This window comes from Coptis chinensis, chromosome 6 (genome assembly GCF_015680905.1).
Source record: "Coptis chinensis isolate HL-2020 chromosome 6, ASM1568090v1, whole genome shotgun sequence".
Classification (NCBI taxonomy): domain Eukaryota; kingdom Viridiplantae; phylum Streptophyta; class Magnoliopsida; order Ranunculales; family Ranunculaceae; genus Coptis; species Coptis chinensis.
This window is the reverse complement of record NC_141461.1, coordinates 17,681,411-17,697,949: the sequence shown is the minus strand read 5'-3', so window position 1 is coordinate 17,697,949 and position 16,539 is coordinate 17,681,411. Positions and strand designations below refer to the sequence as shown.

Sequence of the window (16,539 nt, the reverse complement as noted above, 5' to 3'; positions counted from 1 at the left end):
TTTCTATCATGCTACTAACACCACTAGTGCAAGAGAATAGGCATTTACAAAATCAAAAGTTATATATAGTTATATATTCAAGAAAGGTGGTTGGCCTATCTTTTTTGGGATCTTTGTGATTCTATGAAACTAGTTATATATTCAAGAATGATAAACAACAAAAACTTCGGAAAGTGCACAAAACCGAAAAATAAAAGCATTAAGATACTAGCGGTTCTAATGAGTGGCAATACTCATATATTCTACCTTCTTGTAATTATGTCATCAATCTTGGGATCATCCTCACGCTCTGTTGCCAATGTGATAGCGGTGCTTGCTCAAGCGGCCGTTTGAACCACATTTTCCTCCAAGATATTTGTAATCTACATTGATCCCAAATTGATCTCACCCTATGCATGTCGGTTCCGGAGCTCATCCCACGATAGCTATTGGGTTCAAACCTGCATTCTCAACAAGAGTATATGGAATAACTTCAAGAGCCTCCGCAAAATGACCGCACACAATAACTTTCCATCCCATGCAAGACCTTAGCCCAAGCACCAAGTCGCCTCGGCGGCTCGATTTCCGTAGCACCACCACCACCCGAATTAGAAACTTCTTGGTCACCAAACATCGGATCACACACAAAGCATCATGTAGACTCCTCTCAACTTCATCCGGAACCAACTGATTCGACCCACGAACAAGCAATGTTGTCCTTCCCATATCCTTAATACCGGTAATCTTCACAATCTTCCCCCATCACCAAGAGAAAACCTCTTCCACACAATCAAGACGCGACCCATCTTCTCCTCGCGAAAATGTTCAATATTAGCGATAGGCAAGCAATTCAGTCTTGGTAATAAACTCAATAGCATCCCTCTCCACATCCTTAACCACCAAAATCTTAGCCTTAGAAAGATAATGCAAAGACGGATCCAGAATCGCATCCCTCAAAATACTCTTACGAATCAACAAAACATTACACCCGTCGCCTTTAATCTTCTTAATCATCCCCAAAATATAATTCCTCTCCTCCTTCAAAAATCCTATCCATTTCATATTATAATCCAAAACCACAATACTGCTCAATATCGAGTCTTGGGTGGTGAAATCTGAAAGCTGAATCACAACAATCTTAGCATTCTCAACACGAAGTCGGCCCACCAGAAATGACTAACCTTCTTATCAAAACCAACCCTTTAACCAACTCCAGATCGTCAAATGATCCACCAAGTTTCTTAACAATCTTAACATCTCTCAAATCAACTAAATCAACTTTCACATTATCCACCACGATAAAACAAAGATCAACAAATTAACGGAGCAAGTAAAGTTGAATCTTGACTAACAACTTTACTATTCAAACTAGTACTAGCACTCTTAACTAACGAATCGCGATCCGATAGCTCAACCGATGCAGCCATAGCGGTTAAAATATCAACGATTGAGGTTGAGGTTAGACTTACATTGGGAAGTTGAGGTTAGATTCAAATGATAAACAAAATAAATGGTCACATTCTCCTTTTATGTTGGGCTGCAATTCACTTTTTGCTATTTTGGCGGATCGAATTTTTTGGAACCAAGTTTGTGATATATGATAGCCGGCCTCCTCATCTTTGGAGCCACGGTAGCCAAAAAGTCGCTCTAATAGGTTGGTGGGTTTGAAACAAGTCTCTCCTAGAGTACCTGCTGGTAACTATCCAAGAGCTTTCGACACACATATGAGTTAAACGCCTTAGGTTCCATGAGAATTTGTGCAAGTAGATGTATATGGATTCACATGAGCTTACTACGTAATCTATAAATGTGTTAAGTCCTGTATGATCTTAATATATGTAATTTCCTTTATGCTTATGTCTTGAATAACAACTAATCCCAATAGTTTAATTATTATGTGGAGCAAGTAGGGGCCTAGAAGAATCAAATTAATGCCATGAATCACGATCCGCCTCTAAATTGAAGCGAAGGAATGGCTCCCCACCGGTGACGAATTTCTACCCAACAACCCCATTCATTACCATCAATCCCATTTTTCAGATCTAAATCAACTTCGTGTAGATCCTAGCTAACTTTTTCTTGTATATCGAGACATAACTAACTTTTTGAGTCTAACTATGGTCGTATAATTGGGTAACACTTGTTCATTTTCGTAATCGTCGGTAAGAGTATGAACAATTATGCGATTTTAAGAGCTAAAAACATAAAATGAAGATGGAGCTCGGGTACTCTTTGGCGGTCATAATGAGTATGTTACTATCTAAGTCTTCTTTGCAAATTGGAAGAAAGTGAATTGAACTTTACAAATCAACATCACGACTTAATATTGGTATAGTATGAAGCATTGCTGAAAAAAGGGTATGCAAAACTCATTAATAGTACACAAAAATTAATAATGCACCAACTAATTGTACCTTTCCACCCTTTAAAAGCTCAACAAAGGAGAACAACACAGTCTTTGCTTATGGTGCTCAATATCTGACTTATATAAAAGCAAAGTTTCACTTGTATCAATAAACCACAGGGAACAAAATGGAATATACATTTCAGTTTCGTCCCGAGCATTGAATTTGAATAATGATCTCTACTTAATCGTAATCTGCCTCGCCTAAGTGTAATACTAACTACGATCTAAGTTTGAGGATATACCTCCAGAGACATCATCCCAAAGAAGTCCAAGGGCTTCTAGAATACCAATTAGCACAAAAAAGAAGATTTGGGAAGGGATAGCATTTCCTTCCATCCGCGAGTCCATATCTTGCGAACAAGATGGAAAAGTATATACCAACATACTGCATATAAGAAGTAAAACATTAGTGAAAGGGGCGGTGCAACATTTATCTTAACAAACATTCCAATTCCCACCTTGATACAAATACACTTTGTACAATCTAGTATCTATGAAACCAAATACACTCAAACCTAATTTTCACAACCAAAGAAAAATACCCAAGTCCCAAAATACACTCAAACTTAATTTTCACAATCTAGGTGTCATACGGCCCGTTTTGATCGATGCCAAAATCTCAAAGAACATAGCTTTCTTAGATCCATCGCCATAATAACCAACAAGATTCTTGGCACATTTCTCAAATTTGAAATTCTAGAAGTAGAAATCAAACCCCCAAAAGTGCAATCAAAGCAACAAAGATCATAGATGAATTCAGCCCTAATCCCTCTTCAACTCAAAACTATTTTTACCCTAAAAACATAATAGGAAGATGGGCACTCTTGACCGGGGTTAGATTTTTCTCATTACTATTTAGGAGAAATCGAGAGAATTTGAGAGAGGGAGTGAAGCGGTGGCTACAACAAGTGAGTGAGAGCTTGAACAATAAAATGAACAAATAAACTAACCGAAAAGGTCTTACCTTGAGAACTGAAAAGTTAGGAAGAAAGGGCGGAGCTTGAGCAAATTTGAACAAATCCACTATTTTTCGGATCTGAAAGTGCAAGTAAAGCAAGGATAAGGTGCAGTCGAACTTTCATCTCTTTCAATCCATACCTGATGAGCATAATCATACCACGACTTCCTCCAAAATTAACCACTGAAACAGTTTATTGAATGGCCAACATAGAGTAAAACCAAGAAACCTCATTTCTCATATACTAAACCCCTAACCCTAGGTTTAGAAATTATAAAATAGAACTAAAAGGGGTGGTAAAATTGCATATTGTGGCTTCCAAACCCCGTCTCTCTTTCTCCATTTCATGGATAATCTATATGGTGGTTCGGTACACAAGTGTGTTTTCTTTCAGTAATGGTCTAATGGAACTGTAGAATGAAGGCTTCTCTTTGTTGAAAAGGAAATAAAGATAAGAAACCCTAACCTAACCCAGCGGCTGTGAGAGAGAAAGAGAGGTTTTCTATTTTGACATACCGACGACGATTCTTTTTTGTTTCTCTATTTTTGAAATTTCGAAGTTGTTTTGGTTTTTTGGATTTGTAACACTTCTCCAACGCTTTTTAAGCGTTAGCAATTAATTCCGGAAATTCACTCAAATAAACCAACGCTTTACAATATTGCCAACGCTTATTTAGCGTTGGCAATTTACTAACGATAAATAAGCGTTGCAAAGCAAAAAAGGTGCGTGTTGCAAATATCCTATTATGGTGTAGTGTGTCAATAATGAAAATAGGGATGTGAGAGAAACAGAATCGAGATGGAGTGGGTGGTTAAGTGTGAGATTTCAAATCATGGGGGGGTTCTTTACAAAGTGTACCAAACTTTGGGTCTAAAAAACCCAAATCAGAATATAGATACAACTGCATTAAACTAATCTCAAAGGATAATTAACGAGAAATCAAAACTTAGATGCAAATACATCAAAGTAACATAAAAAAATAATTGTTGGGAAATCGAAAACTGGATGCAAATGCATTGAACAAACCCTCAAAGATTAAATTAACAGGAAATCAAAAACTTGATGCAACTGCATTGAATTAACCTCAAAGAAAAATTAATTATAAATTGAAAACATGATGCAAATGCGTGGAACTAATCTTAAAGAATAATTAAAAAGAAATCGAAAACCGAATGCAACTGCACTGAACTAATCTAAAAAAAAGTAAACTGGATGCAAATGCATTGAACTAACCTCAAGAAATAATTAACGGGAAATTAGAAACTGGATACAAATTGATTGAACTAACCTCAAACAATAATTAATGGGAAATCGGAAACTAGATGCAAATGCAACCTTATCAAATAATAAACGAGAAATCAGAAACTAGATGCAAATGCATTAAACTAGTCTCATAGAATAATTAACAGGAAATCAGAAACTGGATGCAAATGCATTGAACTGACCTCAAAGAACAATTAATAGGAAATTGGAAATTGGAAATTGGATGCAAATGTATTGAACTAACCGTAAAGAATAATTAACGAGAAATCGAAAAATGGATGCAATTGCATTTAACTAATCTAAAAAAATAAATAACGGGAATTAGAAATTGGATGCAATTGCAATATTGCATTGAACTAACCTCAAAATATAAATAACGAAAAATCAGAAACTGGATGCAAATACATTGAACTAACCTCAAAACATAGTTGGGTTATATGTTGTGGGAATGTCTCGATAAGTATAGTTTTGCATTTAAAATGGTGTTTATCTTATCTCTTTCGGTATGATTGAGAACTCCTTGCTATTCAAGTAGCTTTAATATATATGAACTTTGCCTTATTAGGCAATTTTACAAAACTTCAATCAAACTTCTATTATTAAACAACAAAATGAAGTTGAAAGGTTTTATCAAAGGTGAGTTCTTTTTTTTTAATGGAGAGTGAGGTTTTCACATTATAAGAAATTTGGATGCATGAGTGATCAATATAATATTAATATATAATAGTTCTGTATATTTGCAAATATTTTTCAGAATAATTAATATAACAACACCCATTCATAGATAATCTTTGAAGATTCCACATAGTAAGTCATGCATAATTTAAAGAATAATTAATGAAAAATCGGGAACTGGATAATCTTCGATGATACCACATAGTAAATCAAGCATAATTTATTTTTTTATGTCATGTTTGCAAGGACACTACAAATGGATCAGTAGAAGTTGGTATTACACACCACATTGAATAATTAAAAGGAAATCAGAAACTGGATTCAAATACATAACTGAGCTCAAAGAGTAATTAACGGGAAATCGGAAACTTTATGAAAATGCAATAAACTAAACTTAAAAAATAATAAACTAGAAATCGAAAACTGGATGCAATTGCATTAAATTAATATCAAAGAATAACTAATGGAAAATTAGAAATTGGCTGCAAATCCTTGAAAAATATTTAACGAGAAACGGTATGCAAATACATCAAAGAAACCTCAAATAATAATTAATGGGAAACCAGAAATTTGATACAAATGCATTGAACTAAACTCAAAAAATAATTAATAGAAAATCAAAAACCTAATGCAACTGCATTGAACTAACCTCATAGAATAATTGGTAGGAAATCGGGAGCTAAATGCAAATGCATTGAAATAACTTTAAAGAATAGTTAACGGGAAATCAAAAACCAGATGTAATTTTTTTTTTTTGTAAGTGTAGAGGTGTGGATTTTGTACCTACGACCTGATGTTGAGTTTGATAGGGAATGGCTGCACTCTTTCTTGGGATAAGGGTGCCTACGTATCAAGTTTCTAGGGTAAACTTGAATCAAGCCTTAATTACATAGTTCATCTCTCTCTACTTATAGATGTTTGAGCTGACTTTCCTTATTTGCTCCAGGCTGTTGTCAAGTGTAGATCCATATTATGTGCTATCTTGATGATTCGTCATTACTTCTGATATTACAAAGTAAATGTCTCTTTGATTGGTGCATTGACTAAGCTTCAGGATCGCGGATAGATCATTTGCTTCCATTAATGGCTGTGTTTGATATTTGGGACGACCTGAGTTTGGATCGTTGTTATGTCCTGGTGGCGTGGTACAAACTGGTGATGTACGAGCTATGAAGATACGACCTAGTGTATGGATACGTGTGTTGTAGTGATATGTTTGAGAATGGAGGGTACTTACACAGCCCCCTTTATTTTATTTATTTTTTGGACAGCTGTGGTGTGACAAGAAAAAATAAAATAAAGCTTTCAACACGTGTCACATAGCTGGTTTTGTTTGAACGGTTTTGGAAAATGTATGGGAATTGTTAGATCTGATCCATGGGCCCAAATCGCGGCAGCTTGTGGACGAGGTTATGATTACGTTTTGTCGGGGAGGCAAAATGTTTTGTCTATCTTTGAGATTTGTGTAGCTGAAGGGTTTGTTTTCTGGCGATCTTTCATTTCCTCATTCTATCAACGCAAAGGAAGCAAAAGCAGAGAGAAAGAAAAAAAAATAAAACAAAAACTTTTCAACCTTTCGCCTTCAGGTGCGCCTCTTTTGATCTAAAAAATTTGATCTTTTTGTTACCTTTTTGCTTTTGTCATGTCAATTACTAGTGACAGTTTGAGTGGGGAAGTTAAGTTGGATCGGTGGAGAGAGAGAACTGTGAGTGATGAAGATGGTGGTGTTAGGGCTCATAGTGGAGGTGAGGCATCATCGTCTTCCTCATTAGAGACGATGGCTGAGGAGGCGGTACCTAGGTCGGTAGATTGTACTGTTGCTTTGAGGGAGGAGTTTGGTTAGGTGGACTCGATCCGATCTGATACAACCTGTGTGAAAAGAGGAATGTGTTTGGCTTGGATTACGTTCCTTGGGATGGGGGTGTTATGGTTTGTTATGGTTAATTAAAGGCTGGGATGAGGTTACCATGCTCCCGTCTTACTGTGGAGGTTTTTGAACTTTTGTGGAAAGACCTCTTGTCAGTTTGTGGGGAATAATTGGAGGGTTTTTCATGTGTTGGATTTGTTGAATGAGAGGGGTTATAACATTTGTTTATTTGATGTGCTTGAGCATTTTTCTATGAAGAGGTCATCTACTATGATTTTTAGCTTGCAGGTGGTGAAAGGGAAGTCCGCTGTGATTGTGGGTGTGAGTAAGGAGGATTGGGGGCGTAGGCCTTTACTGGTTGTGGGTAATTACAGTCTTTCTGACTGGGAGTTGGATAATCGTACTATAAAGTGGGATGGTAGGTCGTTGTGTTTTAGGTTGTAGTGTATGTATGGTAGTTGATATTTTGAATGTTTTGACAACTTTATTTTGTTTTTGCAGAGGTTTCTATTCATGGGCGTACAAATATCGGGGTTATAGAAGAGTTTGCTTGTTTGAGTTGGGAGGAGAAACGATCTATCTTGGGAGAGGTTGTGCATTACTTCAAGAAGCGCGTCTGGTTGAGCAAAAGAAAAGAGCCCGAAAGTTAGTCTTCGACATCTCTGACTCTAGCTCGGATACTTAAATGGAAAGAGAGGATTAGGGCAGGGAATCGGGTCGGGTAGACCTGAATCTGACCCGACCCGATTACCGAATACATCGAGTTCGGGTCGATTTTCATATCCGTTTATGTATTCGGGTCAAATTTGGGTTTGGGTATGTTGGGTTCGGATTCGAATTCAGATTCGGATATAATTTTTGGGCTTTTTTTGAATTTTTAGTGTTATTCGATCTGGTTAGTCGGGTTTGAATATTAAATTTCGGATATAATTGGGTTCGGGTTCGAGTTCGGATACTGTGAAATTATTCGGATTCGGATATAGCCATATCCGACCCGAACTCGACCCGATCCCTGCCCTAGAGAGGATCAAAGGATGGTGCCTGTTTTTGGAGTGAGAACTGTTGGAGGAGGCTCTAGTAGGTGAATGTGGAAAATCTGCCCCGTGTTAACTGATTGTGTTCTTCTTGTAATTTGATTGATAATGGATGAAATTTTTGAACTATTTTTGTTGCTGATACTGATAACTTTATTTTGATAGGGATGCTGAGGTCGTTTTCCCAGGATAACTTGGGGGCCTCTAGTATCTAACCAAAATTGTATTAAGTAAAAATATTTAAATTACTTACTTGTTTTGAAATGAGATTGTCTGTGAATTTTGTATGAATGTGATTGTTTCCCTTGCTTTTTGTTTTGTTATTTAACAACCCGTGTTGCATAATAGTAGACTAGGCGACCTGTCATACTTTGTTAGATCGTATGATGATTGTAGACTAGGCACCTGATAAGAACCCAAAACTGTAGTTTTAACCCTGTAACAGTCATACTTTTAGACCAATTATGTGAGTAATAATTAAGAGTTAACACTGATTACGTTTTATGCATTTCAGGCTTCAAAGTCCATTATGTGCAGAAATGTGCCACTTTAGTGAGATAAAGAAGCAAAGGTTGGTTGCTAAGGAGTTCTGTAATTAAAGGCCAAGATTGAAGAAGACAAAGCCTTTCTAAAGCCCGGTCAAAAGCTGAAAAGTCGACGCGGGCAGAAACAACACACAAAGTCAGCAGAACTTCCGAAGGATGTATCTTTGGACTCAGACCTCGGAATTGGGCCTACCTTATGTCAAAATGACCGACTCGGAAAGACCTTTCCAATGGTCCAAGCCTTGACCCAATCAGAGGAGCAGAAGTGGACAAAAAGTCTGTTGAAACCAACTACAGCTGAAGAGGCCTTTTTGGACTGAAAGAATTGGGTTTTGGGCCTGATTCTCTGGCCCAAAACATGGCTCCAAGCCCATGCACGATTTTTGGATCTGAATGTATAAAAACCAAAGCTTCACTCTTGGTTAATGGTAGATAGGGTAGATAGTTAAGGTAGCTAGTTTTAGACCTAAAACAATAGATCTAGTTTTTATTTAATTAAATTGAGTTTAGTTTATATTCAATTCTTGTTTTAGAATAAACTCTTAGAATCATTACTCTTAATTAGTTTGATTAATAAAATAGCTAGTTTGTTAATTTTGATTCTTGTCATTTACATTTGTATTAGATTTGATTTGATTTATTACTTGTTATTCAATTCTTAGTTATTAATTAGATTTTAATTATTGTTTAATTTAGATTAGTAAATTTCAATTCTTTATATTATGTTTAGTTTTAATTTAATCGAAATGATTAAGTAATGATTCTCGGCTAAACCTCCATTAGAGGGGTTGAGAAGCCTTGATGAAAGCTTGATTCCAATTATCGTAGAAGTCGTCGTAATTTCCTTCCACTCTAGAAACGATTAGTTCATCATGAGAATGGGTTTAATCGTTCACATGCTAGTTATGAATTGGTAGGAATGCCATGTGTAATTAGGGATTAGGAAAAACCAATTGTTCTCTGAAGCGATTCAAGTCGGTTTCGACGATTAGTCGTTAGTAGGATTAAGTCGAGTTAAGGTGGAATCAATCCCCCTCTAACTCCTTATCATAGAATCAACGTAGTATTCCCATAGTTGTTCTGATAATCGACTAGTTGCATCTTGTGGGTAGTTGCATCTTAGTCTAGTTGCCACTTCGTAAATCTCTCATTAGACTTTAGAGTTAAGAGTACTTATACGAAGAGAACATTAACATGCGGAAGGACTAGGAGTGGAACGAATCACTCTACTCCACTATATCTCATAGGATTGAGAGTAGAAATCTTTGATAAAATATAGGCACATAAAAGTAGTTTTAGTTTACTTACGTTTTGAGTTTCATCGTTCATTTTGTAGGTAAACTATTCATTTTATGTTTTATCAAATGGCGCCGCTGCCATCTTAGTTTCACTTTCGCATTGTTTTCGTAGTATAAGTAATTTTCTTAAAGTCCCATTTCACCCACCCACCCTTGTTTGATTCCTACTGTGGTTTTCCGATTCAGCGTTGAAAAGTTCCGGGAAAAAATACATTGAAAGCGCGACCAAGCCTATAAAGGCACCCACCTTCTACCACGGAACCTTGAACCTTGCCCATGTGGAGAGCCACCCACCCTAAAACACTGTAATTTGAAGATTACATGGAGCAAATCGACATGTGAGCTAAAGCTATATTTTTCAGAATTCTACGGTTTTGATTCGAACTTTGATATTTCAAGTTTTTCAGTGTTCTAACTTGTTATATACAACAACACGCCAAACAAGACGCTATTCATAAGCAAAGCAAGGACGATCGTCGGTATTCCTTTCTTTCACACCTCGCATCTCCTCGTTAGAGGTTTATACTAGTATATCGAAATTGTTTGGAGTGTTGATGTGTTTAGCTAAGTTTGGTTTTAGCCTTGTATGAGATTAAGGTCCGGCGAACAAAAACACCGAACATAATTACCCAACAACGTCAACAAACAAGTCTATCTAGTATACCACCCACTACACCTCTAGCTACTATTTCACACACATCAGACCAATGCCCAAGAAGAAGAGACTCTCTCTCTCGACTTCTACAAAGCCTTGGCGATAGCCCCAAATCTTGTATCGTTCTAGCGGACCGATTGGGATTTCGAATCCCCAAATATTTTTAATTTGTTACCCGTTTTCATGGATTAGACCATGAAAAACCTTATCGGCACGTGTAGGATTGAACAAGTCCTAACAACATTCCACCATCCTACGGTTGGTGCGGAACAAATTAAACTTCGTGGGTATTCCCTTTCACCTTAGCCGATAAAGCGGCGTCTTGGTTAACTGCCCAAGCGCCTAATTACGTGGACTCGTGGGCTAAACTTGTTCGTTGTTTATGGAACATTTTACCCACCCCTAAAGACGGATGAGATGCTTTCCAAGATTCATTTTTTCGACAAAATCCTCATGAATCATTTTCGAGGCTTGGAATCGTTTCACCGATCTCCTTATAGAGTGTCCACATCATAACTTAGCGAAAGACACGTTAGTTCGTGCCTTTTCAAATGACTTCTACACCACCATAAAGAAGTCCTAGACATAATGAATGGGAGTAGTTTCTTAAGCAAAGGAGCCTCGGAGGCTTATAAATTTTTAGAGGATCAAACTAAAAAGCGAAAATAACAACTGGGGGTAGTGATAATATCCACCGCTCGCTAGTTCATCAAATACAGTTAAGGCGCGGTATGTTTGAAATTAAACACGATCCCGAACTTAAAACTCTAATCGAATCACTCACTAAAAGGTAGAGGCCATTTCTGTTCAACAAAAGCCTATCCCGTCATGAGCGTAAATTCAAATCCATGTAGTTTTGTTGGAGCCCGAGCATCCCGACTCCCATCGTCCTATAGCCTATGAACAGGCTTGTTCTATTAATAGTGAACCTAACCCTTGGAGACATAATCCCAACCGGGTTGGAGAAATAACCAACCGTCCACACCTCCGAGGTACAATAATCAATATGTTAGGCCAACACAAAGTTTTAACCAAGCTCCACCACGACAAGGGCGAGTCGGGGTAATTTTAATAATTATAACAACCAAGTGCAACCTCAACAAGGTCAAGCACAAGGTGAAGGTAGTTATAATAATTATAATGCTAATAGAGGTATCGTTCTGGTAAATAATAACTATCAAAATCCACCCATAAATAATTCACGTGAAATAGTTCCAGTCACACCACCTGTGACTACTATGCCCACACAACCAGATCGTCTTGACACCTTCATACAAGTGAGCCAAAAACTTTTCCAAACCATGGCTCAATCTAACCAACAGCTTCTACAATCCGTTAATAATTTAACCCAACATTTGGCTCAAGATAAAGCCCAACCCAAAGGTGTATTTCCAGGTCACGAAATATCTAATCCTAAAACAACAAATACAGCCTTTGAGATAACCGATAATACTAGTAATGAATATGAAAATGTAGGTGAGCTAAATGCCATCACCACTCTCCGTTCTGGCAGAGTGGTTGATAACAAAGTAACTATGCCTATGGTTACCCCACTAGTAGCCCCTACACCTGCTATTTTACTAGATACCAAAATCGAAACTGAAGAGCCTACCACTGTAGAGGTACCAGTTACAACACAACCTAAGAAACAGAAAGCCACGGTTAAACATCCAGGTGATACCATTGCTAAATATAGACAGAAACCACCGTTTCCACAAAAATTAGCCGTGTTAACTAGGGATACTAATTATGAGGAGATTAGGGACGTTTTCAAGAATCTAACTATAAACCTTCCCTTCCTCGAAGCTATTAAAAAGCTACCACACCATGCTAAGTTTCTTAAGGAATTGTGTACTACTAGGCGTAAGACCAATATACCAAAAGGCGCTTTTAACGTAACAATTCCCAACTCTATCTAAACATAATGGAATTGTTAAGTACAAGGACCACGGTCATCCCTCTTTGTCTGATGCACCTTAGGAGATTCTTATCTGACGACCGGCGTTATTAGACACGGGGGCAAGTGTTAACTTACTCCCCGTTTTATTTGTATAGACAAATAGGTCTAGACGAGATGCAACCCACTAAAATGACGTTGCAATTAGCTGATCGGTCTATTAAGTATCCTAAGGGTGTGGTCGAAAATGTGTTGGTAAAAATTCAGGATTTCTACTATCCGGCTGATTTTGTCATCCTCGATACAGAAGTCGTTTAACGACTCTGTCCCGATCATCTTAGGGCGTCCTTTCCTGGCAACTGCCAATGCGCTCATTAATTGCGCGATGGTTCAATGTCCATGTTTTTTGGCCATCTTGTTTGTTGAAGTCAATGTTTTTAAAACAAAGACCACGGTTACCCGATTAAATCTGGATGGAGAGGTTAGCATGATCGAGAGCTTTGCTCGAGATTATTTCAACAACACGTTCCCTAATAATAATCATATGCCCAAATTTCTTTCCTTTGGAAGTTCGGACTCCAACATTTCCATCCCTACACTAGTCGATACACATATTACGGATGAGGATAAGATAGATGACTTTCTCAAAGATGTAGAGGACTATCATAGTAACGAGGATATGACCAATCTAGATGAGCAATTCGATGAGTTTCTTAGGCGGTGATAATTCACCCTATCAAGAACTACTTTCCACAACATCCACCTCGACTTCCCTCCTTCCACCCTTTCAAAGGAATCTCGAGTTTGCACTCGATCCTTTTGTTTCTTACATTAGCTTCATAAGTTTTTAAATCCACCTAGTAAACAAATACTTGAGAAGACAAAAGCGTTTGACACCTTCATTTTCAGACTTGAAACAGTCCCTACACACCCATGAATGAGTTTTGTGCTAAAACCACATCCTCATTGGTTACATTCTGTCCTTCTACAACTTATCCATATCCACCATATTCTCCAACCATTCACTTTTCCACACTTATTTACTAGAACACCCACTCGTTCAAAAATGAAAAAGAAGGTGCATGCTAGGTTACGTAATAGGGTTATCCGACTTCGCTTTCAATTCACTAGGTTGCGTCATAGGAAATCTTGGTGCTTGATTGTGTTTGGATATATTTTCTGTGATATTTATTTATGGAATGATCCACAACTATTTCAGCTGTTGATATATGATAAATTGCATGTTCATGCATATGTTTAGATAAAGTCTCGAGAATTTCCTTTCATTTCCATATATTGGTGAGTGCACCATTAAGATAACCGAGCCCTCCCTTAGGAGTGTGTGGCTGTAAGTACCGGATCCTAAGTCCACGATTAACATAATTCACGTTTTCCACTCTTGCATGTTTTTCTCGGATTTTTGAGTCATATTTCTCTATGGGGTGAATTATGTCTTTCTTGCTCATTGTTTTTCCTTATAAAAGAAAAAAATATTAAATAATACACATAGTAATCTAGGAAGTCTAAGGAATCTGACTTTAAAAGACCCACTGTTAAAAAACAAATTTTCGAAATTTTGTTGTAAAAAATTTGTTTGGGGGTGGGGTGTTCGTGTTTCCGTCCTAAAATGTTTTATGTCCCATTAGAATTGCTTAGGCCGTTTAATTGTATTCGATTTGGGTTGACATAATCTATGAATTTAGAGTTCATCGTTAAGCATAACGTCGTCATGCGCGCGCACTCGAGGCGTTTTCTACTATCTTATATGTCATCCACGGTCGGAATAGAGTGTTTTATGGATCATTGGATTGGAAATTATCTCCTGATCATTTCCATATCTCATTCATAAAAAATCGGACCGATAAACGGCGGCAATTTTGATTTGAAGTTTATGAAAAAATCGAAAAATTCAAAAATTTCGAATTGGGGATTGGGCCCTGACCAGCGGCACCGCTAGCATCAGCGCCTTACCTTCACCATCAGTTCATCATTTTTTTCCACAAACCGCCATTAACAAAGCTTCAAACCCGACCAAAAAAATAAATTAAAAACAAAACCTAATTAACCCACGCCCACAATCCAAGACCCAACCCAAATCTACTCCAATGCGCCGCCCCACAACCTCCACCAATTTACATCAACAAAAACCACCGGAAAATCAAACTAAAAAAAAAAATTGGTGCTGCCGCGCCACCACACCACCACCCCCATCGTTCTTTTTAGTGAGGTGTCCCTCATTGCTTCCCCCTACCTTCTACAAACCTCAAACCGTATTCAAACTTCCAATGACTCAACAAAGCCGAATTTTACCAGAACAAGCTTTTACTGGCGACCACTTCGCACCATTTTACGGTGACAAAATGATCAGTAGAGACTGGAATAGCTTGTGGTACTCGACTGAAGCCTATTACCACGAAGACTTAGTCCGACGGTTCTACAATACGAGGGAGTTGGAGGGGACTAGGATTTTTGTTATGGTGGCGAAGAGGAGGAAGGAAGTGACTACTGGATTGTTGGCTGAGATTCTAGGCATTCCACCTAGAATCCATCTGGATGTCACGTTGCAGGAGTCCCAATATAATGGGGTAGAGCCATTGATGAGCGTGATAGTTACCGAAGGGAACTACAATCGAGATCGCGTTGTGTTAGCCCAGCATCCCTAAGAACCAACCAGTTAGGCTGCGGCTTTCGATGGATTGGTCGGACGCGTCTGGGGAAGGAGAAGGTCAGCGACATCGGCCTGAACTGCCTCCACATTTTATGGATACTCCAGGAGCAGAAGTACGAGTTCTGTACCTTGGAGTTTTTGCTTAGCATGATTAGGGGAGTAGGGAAGTTTGTTACACCTCTCCCTGTGTTGATAACCAAGATCATGCTGAAGTTGAGAGTAGCTCAGGCGTCTGATAGGTCTTACATCACCCTACACCGAAATCCTCGCATCTATAAGGAGTGTATCCAACGAGTTTGGAGGTTGCCTGAGGATAGGGTAGAGGACGAGGAGGATGGTGGAAACGAGAATGCCGAGGAGGATGGGGGAAATCAGAATGCCTCGGAGGATGAGGAGGATTTGACTTGTTTTGATCACGGATGCCCCGGAGAGGTGTTAGTCGGATCACGAGAATGCATGGCGTAATTCATTGTGGCATCGTTAAGCTCAACACTATCTGCGAAGACCTCCGGACTCGACGGGCAACTATCCATCATAACCGAGATCCGTACCCGAGAGAGAGGATGAGAGGTGGGAACAGATGAGGGCGAGCTAGAAGCTCAGTGCCAGTTCCGGACCGACATGCTTGCACGATTCCCACCTCACGGGGATTCTCCTTCTGAGGACACACCATCGAGGTATGGCGTCGTCGCCCGAAAGACAAATGGTGTTTGCCCATCGGGGAGCTCGGGGAGCCATCTCCGGCGTGTGCCCTCCGCTACCGATGCGAGTGGTTAGGGATAGTATCGTTTGATATTTCTATTTCTATTTGTAGTTTCATTATTGCCATTTATTTTAATGTAAGTTTTATTTCCGTAATTTGAATTTTGTAGTGAAATGTACTTCGAATGAAAATTTTAATATAATGCGGTTATTTTCATTATGCGTGGTTGTTTACTATTGATCCCACCTTCCCAAATTGTTTGGGGGTGGTTTTATCTATTCCAGCATTATTTTTATATGACCCTCATCTTAGAATTTATTGTGGAGTCAAGGTGAAAATATGGCCGTTTAGGAATATCTATGAATAAGTATCATTGTAGGATGAAATCTCGATTAAATAGGTAGATTCTATCATAAATTCAACCTAAAAGTTACTAGGTTTGTTTTAGAATCAAGAAAATGAGTTGTTTCCGTTTTCGGGTTTGGAAATTTTGGTATTTCCGGAAAGTGCCGTAAAAACCTTTTGGCAACTTCCCGATCCGTTTTAGCAACTTAAAACCTATATAAACTTCCTACATTCTACACTCACA

The 16,539-nt window shown here is 38.3% G+C and overlaps 1 pseudogene; it reads right to left on the bottom strand.

Moving 5' to 3' along the window:
• Positions 1–242: 242 nt before the first annotated feature.
• LOC147491867 (T-complex protein 1 subunit delta pseudogene) lies at positions 243–6,927 on the bottom strand (annotated as a pseudogene).
• Between the last annotated feature and the right edge of the window lie 9,612 nt (positions 6,928–16,539).